Consider the following 19,637-nt stretch of genomic DNA (forward strand, 5'->3'; position numbering starts at 1 on the left):
TAGTCTACTAATTTATGTTTCTTGCAACTACCCACTTTCCAGCACCATCCACATTTTCCTAACAGAATGCATGCCATGAAAAGGAGGAGACAAAAAACTTTACCTTCCAGCAAAGATAGGTCAGTTTATATCTCACATTATTCACTTTTTATCCAAAAAATTTTTTCTAAAGTAAATTGCTTTTAATGCCTTTCCAGAAGCCACTAAGAAAACACAACATACTTTCTACATTGGATAATGGTTAACATTGTAGACATCATTGTGACTGATGCTGGTGTACACAAGCAGTACCAAAAACAATGGGTAATTTGGAGTTTGTTGCAGAGACTGGCTTCAAAGCTTTGGTAAATGATCTATAAGCTAAGGCAGACATCTTCAATATTATATACTTTTGTGTTGATTTCTGATTACCTTTGTGATCACACTTTGCAACCACAATTCTCACCTTTCCAATTTTGTCTGAGAGTTCTCTGCTGAAGATCTTTTCACCATCTGAGTTGATAATGGTGACCATATTGGCTAGACCACCAAAGCGATACTACCAGTGAAAAAATAAATAAATAATATTTACACGGGTACTCTCAAAGAATAAAGTAACACTGATAGTTAACTGATTATCCTGTATCTGTAGAAGAAATGAGAGAGTAAAATGAATGATGATGATCACATAGGAAAAATGTGAGACCTAATAAAGTAAGTTAGCTTCTTTGCAGGTTATAGAGATAAAGATAGTGTTAAGTCACGGAAAAATAACATGGAAAATAATAAGCAGAAATAAATGATAAAAGGAACTGAGAAATACAATGTTCATTTGAACCTTACACTCTGATGAACTAGACATGAAGAAAATGGCAAATTCAACTGTAGCCTCACACGAGTAGAAAGATAACTTGATGTTCTGTATTGCTCAGTGGGGTTCAGTTGTCATTGAGGATGTTGGTATTGATCCCCTGATTGACTCCCTTTGAAGCTACTGAGGATAAGCAGAATAGCAACCTTGAGGTGTACATGTAGCTACAAGGAAATTATTCTGAGGTATCTCAACTTTGACTATGGTATGGCAGACTCATAGGTGCTTTCTCTTAATTTCTGACAAATGCTTTCGCAAAGCAGGGCTAGGAGGAACATTTAAAGAAATTCAAGAAGTGCTATGAAATTCTTTCAGCTGACAAAAGGACAATGATGACAATAAATTTCATAAGATATATCCAAATACCTGGAGCTAGGATCCAATGACTGATAACACTTATCTGAGTTGATACTTAGGGTCAGGTAATAGGAAGACAGCCTGGTCAGAAAAGCATCATGTACAAAGGAGGCCTAGGTGATTTTGATGAGCAACTAGGTCTGGGAGTCATCGAACAGTGTTTTGATCAGTAAAAGATTCTAGGTTTTAGAGTTCTCAAACAATCTACAACTTACCTAATGTGTCAAAGACACTGCACTTTATATTTCACTATATGTTAAAATTAAAACTCTCTTTGAATTCATTTGGAAATAAGCTCCTTTCAAGACCCTGTGTCTGATGTTCATGAAACCTGGGTTAGGTCCAAGCATATCTCTAAACTGAAGGGTCCCATTTCCTCTCTACACACTGGGGACCAGCTCATCTTGTTTGCTTCATCCTTTGTGAAGTCATTTTTCCCACTTTTACTAAAAGCTACAGCTGTCTTCCTAATTCCTCCTAACTCCTTCCTTAATATGATGAGTAGAAACTTCTAACCCCTGTGTCCATGCTCTTCAACAGGCTTACAAAGGAATTTTTACTAGGGAATTGTCCCCTGGATGAGTTTTTCTGCCTAGTCTGAGTATTAGCATAATAGTATAATTTTAAAATAAAATAGATGTGTTTACTCTAGTTCTAGCCACTTTTAAGTAACTTATCCAGTTTCTTCTTGGAATGAAGAAACCAAGGGTAAAATACAATAATAAAAACAGAAACAAGAAACACAATAACATAGGAATTAAATAATTTTTTTCTGACCTTTGGCAATATACCTGCATATTTACTTTAAAAAACAACTCTCTTAACATTACCAAAGGTAAATGAATCTTATCATATATCTGACTAATAATATGCAATGTAAAACACAAATATAAAAATATTATAATAGAATTTTATATTTAATCTCCTGCCTGTTGTTTATCCATTGAAATGCTTTTGTATTGACTAAATTTTATTTAGGAGCCCTTCTCCTGGAGCTCTTCAACTTTTGTGGCTCTTACAACATGTGATGTAGTGAGCCTCAAGTTCCATAAGGTGGCATCAACCCACTAGAGTGAGTAGGACACAGCTGATTTTATTTCAGGTGACCTTGGACCTTCAACTTTCATTTATTCCTAAAGTTGTTTATGCAAAGAGAAAATTCAAAGACATTTTTAAAGAATCCTTCAGATATAATATCTTCTGACTTACAAAAAGAAAATTTCAAATATCCAAATCTGTTCTGAAGATGTTAAAGTTAAAGTGTACAACTGAAGTTTATCTGAATCTCTCTAGTTTTCCTTGGACTGTAGACTCGGGCTTGAAATCCTTCAGGAATTCTACGCTTCTGGGGTTTCTGGCATTTCATCTTTTGGGTTGTAGTCAAATGCAGAGTCAAATATATCATGCAAATAATAATTTTCCTAGTGTTTTTATACAGCAAGAAAAGGTGAGAAATGAAGAAGCACATACGACACTAAATATTTATTATTTTATCTTTTTTACAGGTTGAATTAAATCTTATTTAAAGGTAAAATAATAGAAATAAAATAATGCTGCTTCTTGAATTATTTCTGTATAAATATCAAAACCTCTTTTAAAATGCATGATTAAAATAATCAAATAAATGTGATATTGAGCTGCATAATCCTCATAGGATAAAGGGGACAGCTTAAATGAGTTTGTTAATAATAAATGAAAAGAAAAAAGAAAAGATGCATTGAGCTCCATATTAACTTATTAATGACTCTTAATATTATCGCTTATTAATGAATGCTAACTAGCTTACAGAACAAAAAAAAACAAATGTAATTTTCTTCAATATACTATTAGGACATGATACAGTACGTTTCAGCAATATAAATGCATTTATATTCTCAGCTATAATTTCAAAAGGCCATTTTAGAGAACACTGTTACAATTAAATATGAAGAAACCTGTTCAGTTCTCAACTTCTAGTACCAGTTATCTCTGAAGAGGTTCTTGTAATATGAGAAATAATGACCTAATATTGCAGTAAAAGCAAGCCTCAAGCAGTTTTCTTAACTCTGCTTTTTACTGGCTCGGTGACATAGTATAAGTCATTTAATCTCCCTACATGTAGAATGGGAATTTACTCCTTATTCTTACTTTACAGCAATGTTAGGAGGATTAATTGGATAATGAATCTAAAGGCTCCTAGGCTCAGTAAAGAAAGACACAAATGCAATGTATTATTTGCCAGTGAAAGAGACAATGAGGAAGCACTTTTCTTACTAATCAAAATTATTCCTAGCGAGAAAGTGAATGTTAGCAAGTAAATTAAGACAATTTTTGATAGAGTTTCTAGTCTCACATATCCTACGGCAGCAAGCTAGGAGAGCAAACAAAGCTCTCAGACAATTTAAATATATTCCTCTCATTAAGAAAATGGGACCACCTCAAAGGCATAAGTGTTTTCCATAGTGATTTCATAAAGTCATTAAAGCACAAACTTTGAAATAGTTGGACCAGACCTAATGAAAGACACATGTTCAAAAAAAAAAAAAAAAACATAGTGGTAATTCAAATGAGTTTCTTCTTGCATTAGCTTTCCACTGTTTTCTTAGAAAAAAGACCTCACTATGGCAAATGATTTTAAAAGCAACGTAATGAAAAGCTATCCAATTTGGTAGCAGGTATAAAATATAATACCCGGAATTAATGATAAAATGGAATACCCGTGAGCATTCATATGAATATACCCATCGTGGAGTTATTGAAATAGAATTGGATTGGGAGTAAATTACCTCAGGCTGCCCTTTTTGACTGTTTCTCCTTAGGGATTTTTGACCTCAAATTATTTTTATTATTTTTTTTGCAGTGAGAGATCTGCATTATGTGTAGGTTGTTTTCTAGCTGAAGGATAAATAATTATAATTTCCATTTAGAGAGCTTGAATTTCAACAAGGGCTATTTTCTTGACAAACAGAAAATGCAACCAGCTCTGCCTTTGGTCCTGATGTCAAAGTTCCCAGGGGTACCTTTCCCTTTTTGGGAATCACTGTATATGATGAAGTTTAGTGGACTGTCTAACTCCCAGTAGTGTCCCATTCAGTCTTATGTTGACTTTAACCACTCTTCAAATGTGAAACCAGGTTTGCGGCAGGATTTCTGAAATTGTTGTATAAAGCCAACACCTCTCATCTTGACACCCTTTATAGGTAGTCTATGAAAATAGCTAATTAATACATCAGATGGTAGAGTTCTTACAACCAAATACTGTCTAACTTTACCTTTGAGTAGATTACCTGGTTTATGAATTGGAAGCATTAACAATCATTTGCCAACCCCCTTCCATCAGTATGATTGATGGCCTTGTGGTTAACCACCTTTCCTCTGTCAATCTGTGTTATTGGATTGTAGCAATTATCTTGGTCTTTCAATTATAAGTCCTAATCGAATGATCTGATTTCTTCTGAGGAAACGCAGAGGCTTTTCTCAGTCAAGTAATTAATTTAGTTTTAGACACATACTAGATATATTCACAGGGAGCAGATTACCCATGGTCATCCAGACAAGAAAAAAAAAGTACTTATGTATTTCAAGTGCTCTAAGAAAATTATATTTGTATCAACCGATAATTTCAATTTTAATAGTAGTAAAATAGTTAATAAACTGTGTATTATATAGTTAATTATAAATACATACTTTCAAAAGTTGATTATATAGTGTAACTTTTCTTGTAACACATGTAATTTCTTATTAAATTGATATTTATTCAACAACTAAATCTAATTTTAAAGTTTTTAGAAAGTAACCAGTGCATCAGGTAAAGGTTTTGGATTAATTTGATGATATCATATATATTTTACATGGATTGAGGCAATATTTTTTCTGTTTTTTTCCGCATTTAATGTTTCAAATAATAAAGTAAAAAAGATATTTGTTTTAAGTGCTTATTTTAAATCAGGGATGATTTTAAAAGATTTTTGTTAGCCTCATGGTAAAACTTTCTTCTATTTATACATAAATTACTGGCAGTTTAATTCTCTCTTTTTAACTATGTTGGAAACCTGTACATGTATTTCTTCTACTATATTTTTTTACTTTGAAAAATCTACCACAAGGTGGCAGTCAACAGAAGTCTTTTAAATTTAATCTTGGTACATAATTTATGAGGTGAAGAAGTCAGGTTCATCTGAAGAGTTATCACACACCTAACATGTCAGTGGCCAAACCAGTACATAAAAACTGATGTGCACTTCAATTAAAAATCATAATTATTCATACAAGGAAAACAGCAGGCTATGAAACCAAATGCTCTGGAATTGAGCCAGAAATCTTAGATGGACATCTTGACTTTAACAGTGTGAGCCTTGGCAAATCACATTAATTCTTTGTGTCAAGGCACATTCATTTCTTTGTGCCAATCTAGCAGTGATTTTTATATCATAATGAAAAATAGCTATCTGAGACATTCAGCTCCAGCTACCTCCAGGATGCTATAGGAAGAAGCAGTGCTGAAAGAAGCTTTCAGTTTACAGCAGTTCCATTCAATTTACCTCACGTAACCTCCATTTTCAGAGATAAAGCAGATAAGAGCATTGTGCTGGACACACTGGAGTATACACGGACAAATAAAACACAAATTCTTGGCCTCAAGGAAACAATCAAAAACACAGGACAGACTAATATGGATAAGAAGAAGTTTTCAGGAATTTCTTCACTAATAACACTGAAAATGTACAAATATAAAAAATACATAAAAATATCCAAATTTCTCAGACTAACTAGAAGTAATAGTTATAATTTCTATATTTTATATTTAATATTGAAACAATATCTAATTCATTTGGTAATATTTAAAAGTTCATAATATTGACTTGTGTGTACCGTGTTTAGCACGGGTTTATAATTCACTGCAAACATGGCAGCTTGTGTTTCTTATTTTTACGGAGTTAAGTTTCTTCGACAGTAAAACTGACATAATATTGCTTTATATACAGAAAATTTGTCACCATACATTTGTTAAGTCATAGCAAAATGCCTGTACATAGTAGTTGTTCCACAAATATTGGTTACCTTACTGATAACCAATGTAGTTGAATATTTACTACATTTTCAACATACGATCACGTTTAATCCTCTATTATCTTTATTGTGCTAATGAGAAAACTGTGACTGAGTTTATTTGATTTCCCTAATGCCATATATTTTACAAGGGACAGGGACAGGATTCCAGGCTAAGCCCACATGGCTAGAGAGTCTATGGTCTTAGCTATCATGTGAAGGTGCTTCTTACAAGTTGATATGGTTTAGATTTTTGCTCTCTCCAAATCTCATGTTGAACCGTAATCCCCAGAGTCGGAGGTGAGGCCTTGGGAGGTGTTTGTATCATGGCGGCAGATCCCTAATGAATGGTCTAGTGGCATCCCCTTGGTGGTGAGTGAATTCTCATCCTGAGTTCACATGAGAGCTGGTTGTTTGGAAGTATGTGGAACCTCCCTCCCCTCTTTCCTCCTCTCGCGCCATGTGATAGGCTGGCTCCTCCTTTTCCTTCCGCCTTGATTGTAAGCTCTCTGAGTTCTCACCAGAAGCAGGTGCCAGCACCATGCCTCCTGTACAGCTTGCAGAACTGTGAGGCAATTCAACCTCTTTTCTTTATAAAGTACCCACCTTCAGTCATTTCTTTATAGCTATGGAAGAATGGACTAACACACAAGTTTTTGTCAAACTATCTTAACAGAGGCATTAAAGGTGTGTCTTTTCTTTCATTTGAACTAGTATTGAGCCATGCAAAGCGCTTTAAACTTTAATATAACAGAACTCATGTGAACAAGTGTTTTGTTCTTCACACTAAGAAAGTAAATTGATCCAGAACTAAACTTTTAACTCTAGTCCTGAAAATATCCATGGACAATGGTTATTGAAAACAGAGACTATGTCCTCCTTTAACTTTTTAGGCCTACATAGCTCTGTGTGTTCTTCAAATAGTGGGAGCTTGCTGAACATTGGTTTACATATTTATGTGCTCTGGAGGGATTTGGTAATATTTATTAATGACTGGGTAACTAGCAAACATCTTTATCAGAGTATGTTTCTAGATGTATAGGCAATTTCTGTTACTAATTTGGTAAATCTCATTGCATTTTTTCAAGGAATAATTTCAATATGTACACTTGAAATTCAAATTTCTGAATTAAATGAAAGGCTGGAAACAACAGATGTCAAATGTTTGCATCAAATTATCAACAAAGAACTTCTCTGAGTGATTACTTGCTTTACGTGTTCCAGGAAAACAATAATAAATGCATGTTCAATGTTTACTGAAATTTATATTTAATAATTCCTTTTTATATGTAATCACCTTATCATTGTGTGATCTCTTTCTCTCCCATATCATTTATCATTTATAGAAATTAATCCCCAATTAGTATTATTTTGAAATGACTTCTTATACTGATGCACACTTGCCTAGCTATGGTCTGGTGAGGCTATCTTTAGAAATTGTCAAACAGGGGTGGTTTTGTCACATAGGGAACACTTGAAAATGTCTGGAGACATTTTGTATTGTCATGTTTGGGGAGGGGATTGCTTCTGGCACCTAGGGGATAGAGTCTAGGAAACTGCTAAGTATACTAGAATGCACAGGACAGCCTGTCACAAAAAAGAAAGTCAATAGTGCTAAGGTTGAGAAATCCTGCTATTTTTAACCCTTATATTCAAAGGTGCATATATATCCACTTCACATATTAAGAGAGTTCATGGTTCTCATATATTTTTAAAGGAGTCCCAGATGTTAACAAAAAGTTCAATAAGATATACACAATTTTACTACCAAATTCTCATTGTATTTATTGACATTTATTTAATATCTTTGCATAGTGCTAAGTTAAATCTTTGCACTAAAGAGTTAAAACATTAGGAAAAATATAACAGGCAAAAAATGACATCACAATAAAGCAAGATATTAACGACGGGGAAACAGTATGCTGGGAATATATGTGAGAGTGGATATATGAGAACTTTCAACTTCCTGCTCAATTTTTCTGTAAACTGAAGACTTCTCTAAAAACTAGTCTATTAATTTTAAAAACCATAGTGTGGTGTATACAATAGTAGCAATGAGACAAGCATGGGCCAGACAGGGAGTGATGTTATTGCACTTGAACCAGCACAGTATGAAGGAGAGGGAGTTCCAGGCAGAGAGAAAGGCCCATAGCCATCTCCTATGACATGAATAATTCACCTGAAACGGAAAACCTTCTGTGAAATTTTCACTGGTATAATTAGTAGATACGTTAAGGCAGTGGTTTCTTGGGACCCACACAACCTGCCCTTTCTAATTTCTGCAGTTAGATAGATCTCCTATTGCTTTTTATATATACAGCTGAAGATCCTATAATGTCTTACTTCTATATAGCTCTTTATCTTTGATAACTACTATATTATACATTGTTATTTTATTTTTATTATTCTATCAAGTCTTTTTATTTCTTCTTCTCTCTATGCTTCCACCTCCAACTCCACCATTTGAAATGGTAGTTTGCAATAGTCTAATACTAGAGGTGAATAAAAGAGAATTTCAAAAGACCTCCAAAAAATCCCAGTTATTCTCTTCTTTATCTTCAGTAGATTAATGATGTCTTCTTGAAATTAGTCTTTGGATGATCTTCCCACTGTATACTACCTAAAAAAGACCCAGGGCAAGAAATTTAAATCTGCCAACTTTAGCTTCTAACAAATGCCCTAGTGGACTCTCACATCTTTTGGTTGTTGTTATGTTTAAGATAGACTTTTTCTGTCACTGGGGTATAAACAGTCCTAATTTTAGATTGGAGTTTTCAGATGAAAAGCAGGCAAAGTATGCCGTTGGCCTATGTTTGCTCTGCCCAGAGAAGTAGTTCCTATCCAACCCTTCCCAATGGATTTTAACACTGAAGTTTGGGGAGAAGTACCAGATAGTGATAAGACCCCCCTTCTGCCTTGCATTATCTCCTTCAGACATTGTTAGGGAAATATAATTGAAAACAAAAACTTCTCTCACCCAGCAAACCTCTGTGTAAAGGTAGAAGAGAAAGAATGCAGTTTTATTATTAAATAAGCATTAATCAGAATGTGAAACTCATCATACTCTGCTAATAAGATGGTAAAGACAGTAAGAAACCTCATCTCTTATACAGCCTAGCAAACAGAAGCCATTTTTAAATGTATGTTCTCAAAATGAACAATAGCTAAACCCCAGTAAGAGGACTTGGCCTTACCATTTGTTACACATCATTTATTCTAAATTCACTTGCTAATTAAGATAGTCACTTGGGTTTGCTAATTTCCTTTATCAAACAACAACGACAAAACCTCCTAACTTCATGACAGGAGGAAGTTTTGCAACTTGAAGTCAGGCACAAGATGAAGTTAGGACTCTATCTCCCCAGAAAACTGGGAAACAAACATCCCTAGATTTTTTTTTTAAAGAGGCTTAGTCTTTAAAAACATTCATACATATTTCAAAGGAGTCACAAGTATTTTAAAGTAAATGTCAAAGAATAGATGCTGTGGGACAGGAGTCTCTTTCCCTTTTTACACCAGAGAAAATTAATTTTTCTATTTCAATTTGTATCTACCCTTACAGCATACAGTTCACCTGTGTGTGGTGGTATCCTTTTGAAGGGTTACGTCAAAAGTGTGTGGTATCCGTTTGAGAGGTTATTTTCAACTGGTTCAAAGGTCATTCCAATGCATACACACACACATACACACACACCCACTGATATTTATTTATAATTATCAATCACATACACATTTAACAAATCTTACATCTGTTTATAAAGATTTCTACAAGCTTTGTTATGTTTCTTATCTTCATATACTCTAAGGAATTATTACAAAAATATTTGGAGCAAAGTTTTTATTAAAGTCTCTGAAGAAAAAAAATCTGTTGAAATATATTTCTAAAATTGAAATATAAACCAGAGAGGGGCCAAAATAACTTTAAAAGAAAACTACACTCTGCTCCTATACACAAGTTACTTTAAAGTTTCCTGGGCTGAGCATGGTGGCTCACACCTGTAATCCCAGCACTTTGGGAGGCCTAGGCGGGTGGATCACAAGATTAGGAGTTCAAGACCAGCCTGGTCAATATGATGAAATCTCATCTTTACTAAAAATACAAAAATTAACCAGGTGTGGTGGCACATGCCTAAAATCCCAGCTATTTGGGAGAGTGAGGAAGGATAATCACTTGAACTCAGGAGGCGGACGTTGCAGTAAGCTGAGATCGGGCTGTTGCACTCCAGCCAGGGTGACAAAGCGAGACTCTGTCTCAAAAAAAAAAAAAAAAAAAAAAAAGGATTTTGGTTGTAGTTGTTGCTTGTTTATCAAATGCTTCTCTAAGCAAGTAGCCTTTGAAGTCTTGCTACTCAAAGTGTGGTCCATGGACCAACAGCACTTGTACCATCTGGAAAGCTGATGTTAGAAATGAGGATCTCAGTGTATACTAATCCATTTAATTTGAATCTAATATTTAATAGGGCTTCTACTTACCCTTAAAAGTCCAAACAAAATAGTTACAAAATCATGACTCATCTCTATATACTATATTTAATTTTATGTACCAATGAAAACTGCTCACTCTCTTCTAAAATTAAGAGTCCGAAAATACTGTTAGTTACTGTTTTAATCACTTAGTGATTTATTTTCCAATATACTCATAATCTCATTTTAATATTCTGTGACCTATAAATAACATTTTAACATTAATTACCAACCCCTTATACCCTTAAATAAAATAGAAGGGGAAAGAAGTTAATTGGTTAAAATATAAATACACTGAAGGGAGGAGGGAAAGAGAGAGAGAGAATAGGAAATAAAAGAGATATTATAGCCAAGGACCTTATTCACAGCCTCCTTCCTCAATACCCCTTCTATGTTTCCTTTGTCCTCATTCAGCATCTCAACTGGATGCTGTTCTTAATTTAGTGCAGTGATTCAGACTTTCATTTCTGGGGGATTCTAACCCCTCAATAATCCTGATCTTACAAGTGTACATTTTCTATAATATTTCATTAAATTACCACTGGACAAATACTAGCAAGGACTCCAGAGGATCTCTGGGAGATACAGAGGAAAGTCTATTTGCCTCCACTGTTTAACAGCAACCCTATTTTCCCTGAGCAATCAGATTTATTTACCACATTCTGTTTGTTGTTGGTAAAGTAGCACAAGGAGTCTCAAGCGATCAGGTGCCTATTCATATTCTTATTTAGTGGAATGACATTTACATGCCACAGTAGGGGAATTTCTTTTTTAAGAAATAAAGATCTCCAAATAAGTAGCACCCAAAGACATGGCTATGGAAAGCTAGATTATTTACAATTAGACACTTGTTTCCTAGACTAATGATTGGCTACATAAGAAATAACATCATATGTCGATCACTGTTAAGGAGTGATCACTGTTAAGAGGTATTACTGTGGGGCAACATTTCAATGTCACAAAGTCTAGTTAGTACTAAAACTAAGTCTTTTTAATGAGCCATGCCAAAGTTGCTTCTAGACTAAGGAATACATGCAAAAAGCTGTGAGTATCAGTATATTGTTTCCTATCTTTTTCTATAAAATGCAATTTTAATAAGTAATGTATGAAATACAGGATAATAAATATACTCAGTAACTCCATAACATTTTGATTCTGACAGAAGCATTATAGTCAGAAAAAACAAATTCAAATCACTATTTCAAAGAACTGCCCACTTCTTGGTGGAATGAGACCATTTTAATCAATTCATCATCAGATGGTTTCAAGACGTCCCAGGTTATAGTGACATGTTAGAGTCTCAGCATTGATATTCATCACGTCTTTTGGGTTCTTGATAGTGACTATAGCCAGGTTATTGTTGAAGAAGTAAAATCTTTTTCAGACTTTGGATAATATCTTTTCCTATGAACATGGCTTCTTTGTTTTTGAGTCTCTCAAATACAAATATATTTATCCAACTTTCTTTTGACTTCGGAGTTTTCTCAATCACACTTCTAATCAATGATGGAATGCTGATGCACATTGCTCAGCTTATGACTTGGAATAAGTCATAATGACCTGATTCATGATAAGTAGTTGAGGTCTCATAGTTAGTTAGTGTCCCATTGAGAGCTATTCATTTCCTGTCAGAACCCACTAACAACCTGGTGGATTATTTTGAAAAGGAGGAAATTTCATTTTGATGATGTGTACAGAGTCATCTAAAATCCTAGAGGCCTGCTCTATGATTTTCTTAGTATGTTACCACAGGCAAAAGAATATGTTGAGAGAGTAAAGGGAGAGTCAGAATCCCTTGCATTCTAAAAATCATTGCCAAAGCTACCTATTCAAAGACAAATGAACATAAAGACACATACCCTCAGAGGAATTTTTCTGAGCTCAATTCTCCCCAACTCTGCAAACTATGTTTTTACCACTACCAAAGTATTTATCATGTCAAAATCTAATTTCCTATTTATTTCCCTACAAGCAACATTATATTGGGAGGGCAAAAATTATATCTTTATTTTCGTAAATCATTCATGTCCCCCTGAGTGGCTGGCAGATAGTATATGATGAGAAAACGAATTCATATGTAATTTCTCACCCTATACCCAAGAAAAAGGCCTAAGAGAAAAAAAAAAAGACTAAAGAATTCAGGTAATCCCTGCAGGACTTTAACTGGCCCTGTAATTCTGGTCTCTTTTTCTCACTCCTGGACTTTACATGTAGAATTTGTCCTAGATAAAAGCAAAAAAAAAAAAAAAAAAAAAAACCTTGATGAATTTTACACAAATCATAAATTCTATTTTCTTGTCTCATGTGGCTTTCTGTCTTCCATTCTTTAGGTCTTCTTAAACAAAAAACAACTCTTGATTTTTATGAATTTTGAGAATCCCAGTATGCAGCCACTTGTCAAGTTCTCTGAATGTTTGGGCATTTCGGTATTAATTCTGACAACCAAATTTGCAAGGCTGTGAGTTCATGTTTTTCTTTCAAAAATATGAAAAAAGTAGGCTATGAGACTATGAACTATTGCAATTTTCAAAAGAATAAAAGGTATTGCTTTTTTTTGTTGCGGGTGATAAGAGGGACTTCAACTAAACTTTTTTAAATCTCAAATTCAAATATAAAGGAAACCAATATAAATAAAGCACATGCTGCTGGTGTTAGAAATAAAGACCAAGTGAATATAATAAGTGAGTGTTTCGAATCCCTTTAATTTATGTTAACATATGTCCCTGGCTGAAAGACAAAATGTACCGCCCATGGCTGAGGTACTCAAATTAAAACACAACTAAGCAGCCATGGCTGGGTGAAGGAGGAGTCATGATGGTGTGCTGAGAAAGGCATTGTAAAAGTGTCACAGGACCTCCCTTTCGACAGTCAAGCCAAACAAGTTCCTGTTGTCAGAGCCAAGATAAAATGGTGGCTAGAATACCAAAGTGCACTACCCAACACCTGCCAGACTTCTGGTTTGGGGCTTAAAAACCATCCAATCAGAGCTCGACTGTTTTGACCCATCAGAACTGAACAAATTTGATATGTTTATGTGCATAAAGGGACCTGATTGAGAACCAGAACAAGAACTTTCCCTATTTAAGCCAGACTTTCCCTATGTTCTTCTGGGAGCATACTTTCACTTGTACTGGAAGGCTGTGTCTCCCCAGCCTGCAGATTGATTTTTTTAAGAAAATAAAGCTCTTCCTCTTTCCTCCACAGGTCTCATGATCTTTAGTTAGCATTTAAGTTTCCGGTGAACTACTTGTATCATAGTGCATGATCTATAAATTCAAATAGAGGAATAAAGGGTTTTTCTTTATTATTGTTATTTTTAAGTTTTCAATCGCAGCTAGGAGAGTAGCCATGCCTAGAGAAATCCAAAGCCTGAAGCAAAGCCACCCCACAGCTGAATGTAATCAAGATCAGCTTGCCCCCAGCAATGAGTAATTGAGGGCTTATCATTATATGCCACTGAAATTTTATGGTCATTTTATAAGCAACTTACTTCTCCATGACCAGGTGGACATGATTCATGCTCTGAAACTATGTATGTCCATCTACTTCAAACTGAAGCTGTCATTTAATTTGCATTCCATCAATTGAATCAGATAATAGGATCTATTGTAGCCTGTAAAACTGACAATGTCTCCTTTCTTCAAGTCACATTGACGTAAGAAGAGTTGTATTTTTATAGACAGAAAATATTTTCCCTAATCGCCATCAAAGGAGCCTTGTACACAATCTCTAGGTGAAGAATGACTTTGTAATTGGAGGCATAGAGTAATTGTAAATGATAAGTCACCTATCACTTAAAAGGGAAACTGCAGCACCACCACAAGATAAATGTTTATATTTTAGTTCAGCATATAATTCTCTGTAAAATAGAGTTCAGAATGACTCAAAAGTTAAAGTGATTCATGTGTTTTGTTGATGGATAGGAAAGAAGATGTTTTGAAAAATAGGAAAGAGCCTCTTTCCTAGAATACCTATTATATACGTAAACATGTAATGCACATACATAATGTATATCATTATGAGCTGAATTGTGTCTCACAAAATTCATAACTTAAAACCCTAACTCTCAGTACTTCTGAATGTGACTGTATTCAGAGACAGAACCTTCACAGAGGTGAGTTACTATGAGGGTATAGGGTGGGCCCTAATTCGGTCAGATTAGTGTTCTTATAGAAGAGAGCGTACACAGAGGAGAGATCATGTGAGGACACAGTGAGAAGACAACCATCTGCAAGCGAAGGAGCGAGGCCTCAGAAAAAAACCCACCCTGCCAAGAGCTTGATCTTGGACTAACAGCCTCCAAGACTGTGAGCGAATAAATTTCTGTTTTATAAGCCACTCAAACTGTAGTGTTCTGTTATGTTAACCCCAGCAAACTAATAAATACATATCTATCTATCTATCTATCTATCTATCTATCTATCTAATATATATTATATATACATTTTTAAAATTATTACATTTATTATTACTGATAATATACATATACACATACATGGGAGACATAACAGACAATATGGCATTATTACATGCATACATGCTATGGCTTAATAGATTCACTATCTTCCAGTTGGTTATAATTTTGTTTGGGAAATTTTTCCCACTGACTAATAACTTATCACCTCATAATCCTTTTATAAGTGAAGGTGGTAAATAATACAAATTTTAAATAAAAGTAAGAGAGCTCTGTCACACATTTTTTCAGCTGTATATTTTAATCAGTTCTACAGAAATCAGTTAGATGAAAGACTTACAAATCTCTCTTGGATTATAAAGTAAAAATTTTAAAGTAAAATACTAGAGATATCCATATCTAAAGACATTGTTAAATCAGTTATTAATACATAAGGGCATAATGTGTAGCACTAGTACGAAACAAAAATGATCAAATATTTGTGAGATTTATTTCTTTAACTGTGAGGTTTTAAAAACTTATTTCCTTCATTGGAGAGATAATAAATTTTCCTTAAATATGACACATATTTCTTCATTTTCTTACTAAGTAGCATCAGCTAAAGTTAAGATGATGCAGTCAATTTAATTGTTTTACTGAGACAGGGTCTCAGTCTATTACCCAGGCTGGCATACGGTGGTGCAGTCTCGGTTCAGTGCAGCACTGAAGTTCAAGTGATCCTCTCACTTCAGCTTCCCAAGTAGCTGGGACTACAAGCTCATCATGCCACCATGTCTAGCTAAGATTTTTTTTTTAAAGACAGATCTGACTCTACTCAAGCTGGTCTCAAATCCCAGAGTGCTGGGATTACAAGCATGAACCAACACATACAGCCTTTTTTTTTTTTTTTTTTAATTCCAACAAGGGTCACATTATTGTCAGACTGAAACTTGTTGATCCACGGCAACTCATTTTTTCCCACACAAGACCAAACTTTAATACTTCTGGAACCAAAGATGCACCCTCTGGTAGTACTTGGCAGTAACTAGAAGTATGAGAAATGGCAGGAGTAATGATGGTATGAGTGTTTTTAGTTCTGTCTTAACATTCTTCCTGGTCATAACTTGATATTTTTATTCATCCACAGTAAGTATTTAATAAAAGTTAATGTAATTAGATGCTATGCCAGACACTGGAAGAAATAGAAAATATATCTAACTCGTTGGTCTCTGATATGTATCATGCACATCAAAGCACTTACATAGGAAATACCCAGTGAGTGTTCTATTAACTAGAACATGCTAAGTTGAAATCCATTTTATTACAGCTAAACTTCAGTAATCTTGAGTCAAAAAAGATCAGAGAGATAAGTTTGTGATGAATATTATTTGACTTAGAAAATTGGTTAATCTCGTTATTATAAAAGGGCACTTAAGAAAAGTAGGAAAACATAAGTCTTTTTTTCTTCATTTATAAACCTAATAGAAATCCCTTCCCCCTTGGTACAGTATTTGTACCAACTGAACAAAACTGCATTTTTAAAAAGTTTACATACTGATTATCCAAATGCTAATGGACTATCCTTTATTGAGGAAGCTGTAATTTTTCCTTAAATATGATACATATTTCTGCATTTTCTTACTAAGTGTAAGTATTGTCAGGTAAAGTTAAGATGATGCAGTCAATTTATTTATTTTTGCTTGAGACATCATCTCACTCTATTACCCAGGCTTATATTGGAGCAAATGAGACAAATGGTTTGGACTATTTCTTCACACAGGACAGATACTGAAAATATACTATATTAATTGTTCAGTATGAATCAGACCTTAGCTGACTTAATCACAATATCTTTATGACTTTTGGCAGTTTCCTCATTTGCTCCTTCCACATCTGTAATACCTGCCTCAAAAAAAAATTTGTGAAGAATAAATTATTTAGCTGTCTTGGTCCTGGTAGATTGCCCTTGGAAAGTGGAGGTGCTTTGCTCAAAGAGAGCACATCTAGGACAGTAAATGGTGCAAGCAATTGACATAAAAGCAGAACTTCTAGACAGTAATAGACGTATCTGATTATCCTAGGAGTGGACAGTTGACAATGGAAGAAATGACTTGATGGTATTTTGAAAAATGCGTTTAGTAACTGGAAGGTTCCAAAAAAGGCACAGCAGAGGAGGAACCAAGGAGGAAGAGTAAGGCTGTGCGCCTGACCCCTGGTAGGCATGCAGATGTTTGCTGTCTGTTGGCTGAAGTGGGTAAGGAATGGCCACTCCAATTGTAGTTCACTGAGCGTGCTGACGATTTTTTAGAAGAATTAAGAGACCTACTCAGATGTAAGAAATGAGCCTCTTACTGGGGGAAACAATATGGAAGGACCTACTGTAGGCTTTTAGTCTACTGGCAGAAAGGAAAGCTGCCACTGAGAACCACTCTCTAATGAGGATGGGACTACAGGCATAAACCAATGAAAAGAGAACAAATAATGCATACTTAGAAGATATTTCAGATTTTTATTGTCAATTAAGTGGAAAAAGTTACATTCTGCACACAGAAAATGAGAAGGACAGTGATTGGCTTGGCAAAAAATCTAAAGGTAAAAAGAATAAATATTATTGCAAGAAAATGTGTGAGATTTTCATGTTTACTTCTTTTTCCTTTCCAAGAAAGAATTAAATTTGTCATGTGGAGAATTCGTCTGTAGGACAGAACACTGCCCTGAAATATTCATGTTGATTTCAGAAAAATAAAGTCCTGGGACTTCAAAAACTACATACTTATAAAATATGATATACAATTTCAAATGTTTAACTGAAAAAAAATAAGCTCTACTTAGATGAGCTAAGTCAAATTACATTAAACAATTAATTAAATAAAATTGTTATTGGCTGGGTGCGGTAGCTCTCACCTGTATTCCCAGTACTTTGAGAGGCCTAGGCAGGTGGATTACTTCAAGTCAGTTCAAGACGAGAATGGCCAACATGGTGAAACCCCATCTCTACTAAAAATACAAAACCTAGCTGAGAGTGGTGGCATGCGCCCATAATCCCAGTTACTCGGGAGGCTGAGGCACAAGAATCGCTTGGACTCAGGAGGTGGAAGTTGCAGTGAGCCAAGATTGCACCAGTGCACTCCAGCCTGGGCAACAGAAGGAGACTGTCTCAAAAACAAACAAACAAACAAATCACTGTTATTAATTATACAAATCTTAAAGGATATTAGTGTATACAATATTGGGTGGGTGTTTTCAAATTGATACGAGGTGGTGTATAATAGCACCCCCTCAACACACACACATTTTCTGAAGAAATTAGCGGTAATAAATCCTTTAGCCACAAGATAGAGGGTGAGTTGGCTCCCCAGTGAGCTGGTGAAATAAACAAAATTTGCTAAGTTAAATCTAATTATTATCTGACATATTTTTGGATGGGAAGGGGCATTGGCAATTGGGATATCATTTAGCTAGGAGGAGATATATTTACTGAGTTGACAATACTTTTATGAAATTTATAAAAACTTTTCTTATTTGCATTTGATCAAAGTTTAACCTTAACAGTACAAAACTATCATAGTTTGGGGAAATTTTATTAAAGTTGGAATAAAATAGCTAATAGATGTTGTTACATTCTTGGAATTTGTGGGTTAAAATTTAGAAAACTTTTATTTTGATACATTTTAAATAGGCGTGGTAGATCTAGTTAACATACTTTGAACAATAAACTAGAGAAAAATTTAAGTCTAATCAACACACTTCTCAGAGTAAAAGGAACTATTTATTGATGATCCTAATTTTAATGAAGAAAATGTTTTATCACTAAAGCAGTTTTTGTAATTTAAATTTTAGAAATAATAAGTATTATTTGCACTCAAAGAGAAATGAGGTTTAAATAAGGTGATTAAAATGAAAGATTTACTTTTATTTAACTATCTATGTTTTCCATGAAAGTGTTTGCGATTTTGATAAGGGCAACTGAATGTTTTTTGGAAAGCTATTGTTAGATATCTGATACGCTGAATTTCACCAGGGCTATGTTTGTCTTGTTCAGTCAGTAGGAGGAGATATATAATATCTATATGCCTACTGTTAATATAGAATGAGTTGTTCAATTTTAGTTTTAATTATTTTTATGACTTGAATCTTAGGTCACAGCTAATAGATGGATAGTTGGGCTTGAAAAAATATATAAGCTCTAATTACTTGGGTAAGCATGTCCCAATCACATTTTTTTTGTTTGTTTGTTTTGAAATTTTTAAATTATCTATTCAAAACTAAGTTCAGGAAAAAGACATTAATTAATTTGAACTTTTATTAGAAACTTGCTAGGGACATTCTAAATCTCTATTATAGGCTTTTTCTAGGCTACTTTATCATCTCATGAAACCAAGAAGTTTGGTCTGTGGCTTTCATGATCAAGGGCATATTTTTTGTACTTGAGAAGCATGGAATAAACCCCTTTTGGTACAGGAAATGGATTATAGCCTGAAATAGCCACAGTTAAATCCAGAAGAGGGGATTTCAAATAAGGGATGTTTAGAAGATGCTAGAAGA

This window comes from Macaca nemestrina, chromosome 10 (assembly GCF_043159975.1).
Source record: "Macaca nemestrina isolate mMacNem1 chromosome 10, mMacNem.hap1, whole genome shotgun sequence".
Lineage (NCBI taxonomy): Eukaryota > Metazoa > Chordata > Mammalia > Primates > Cercopithecidae > Macaca > Macaca nemestrina.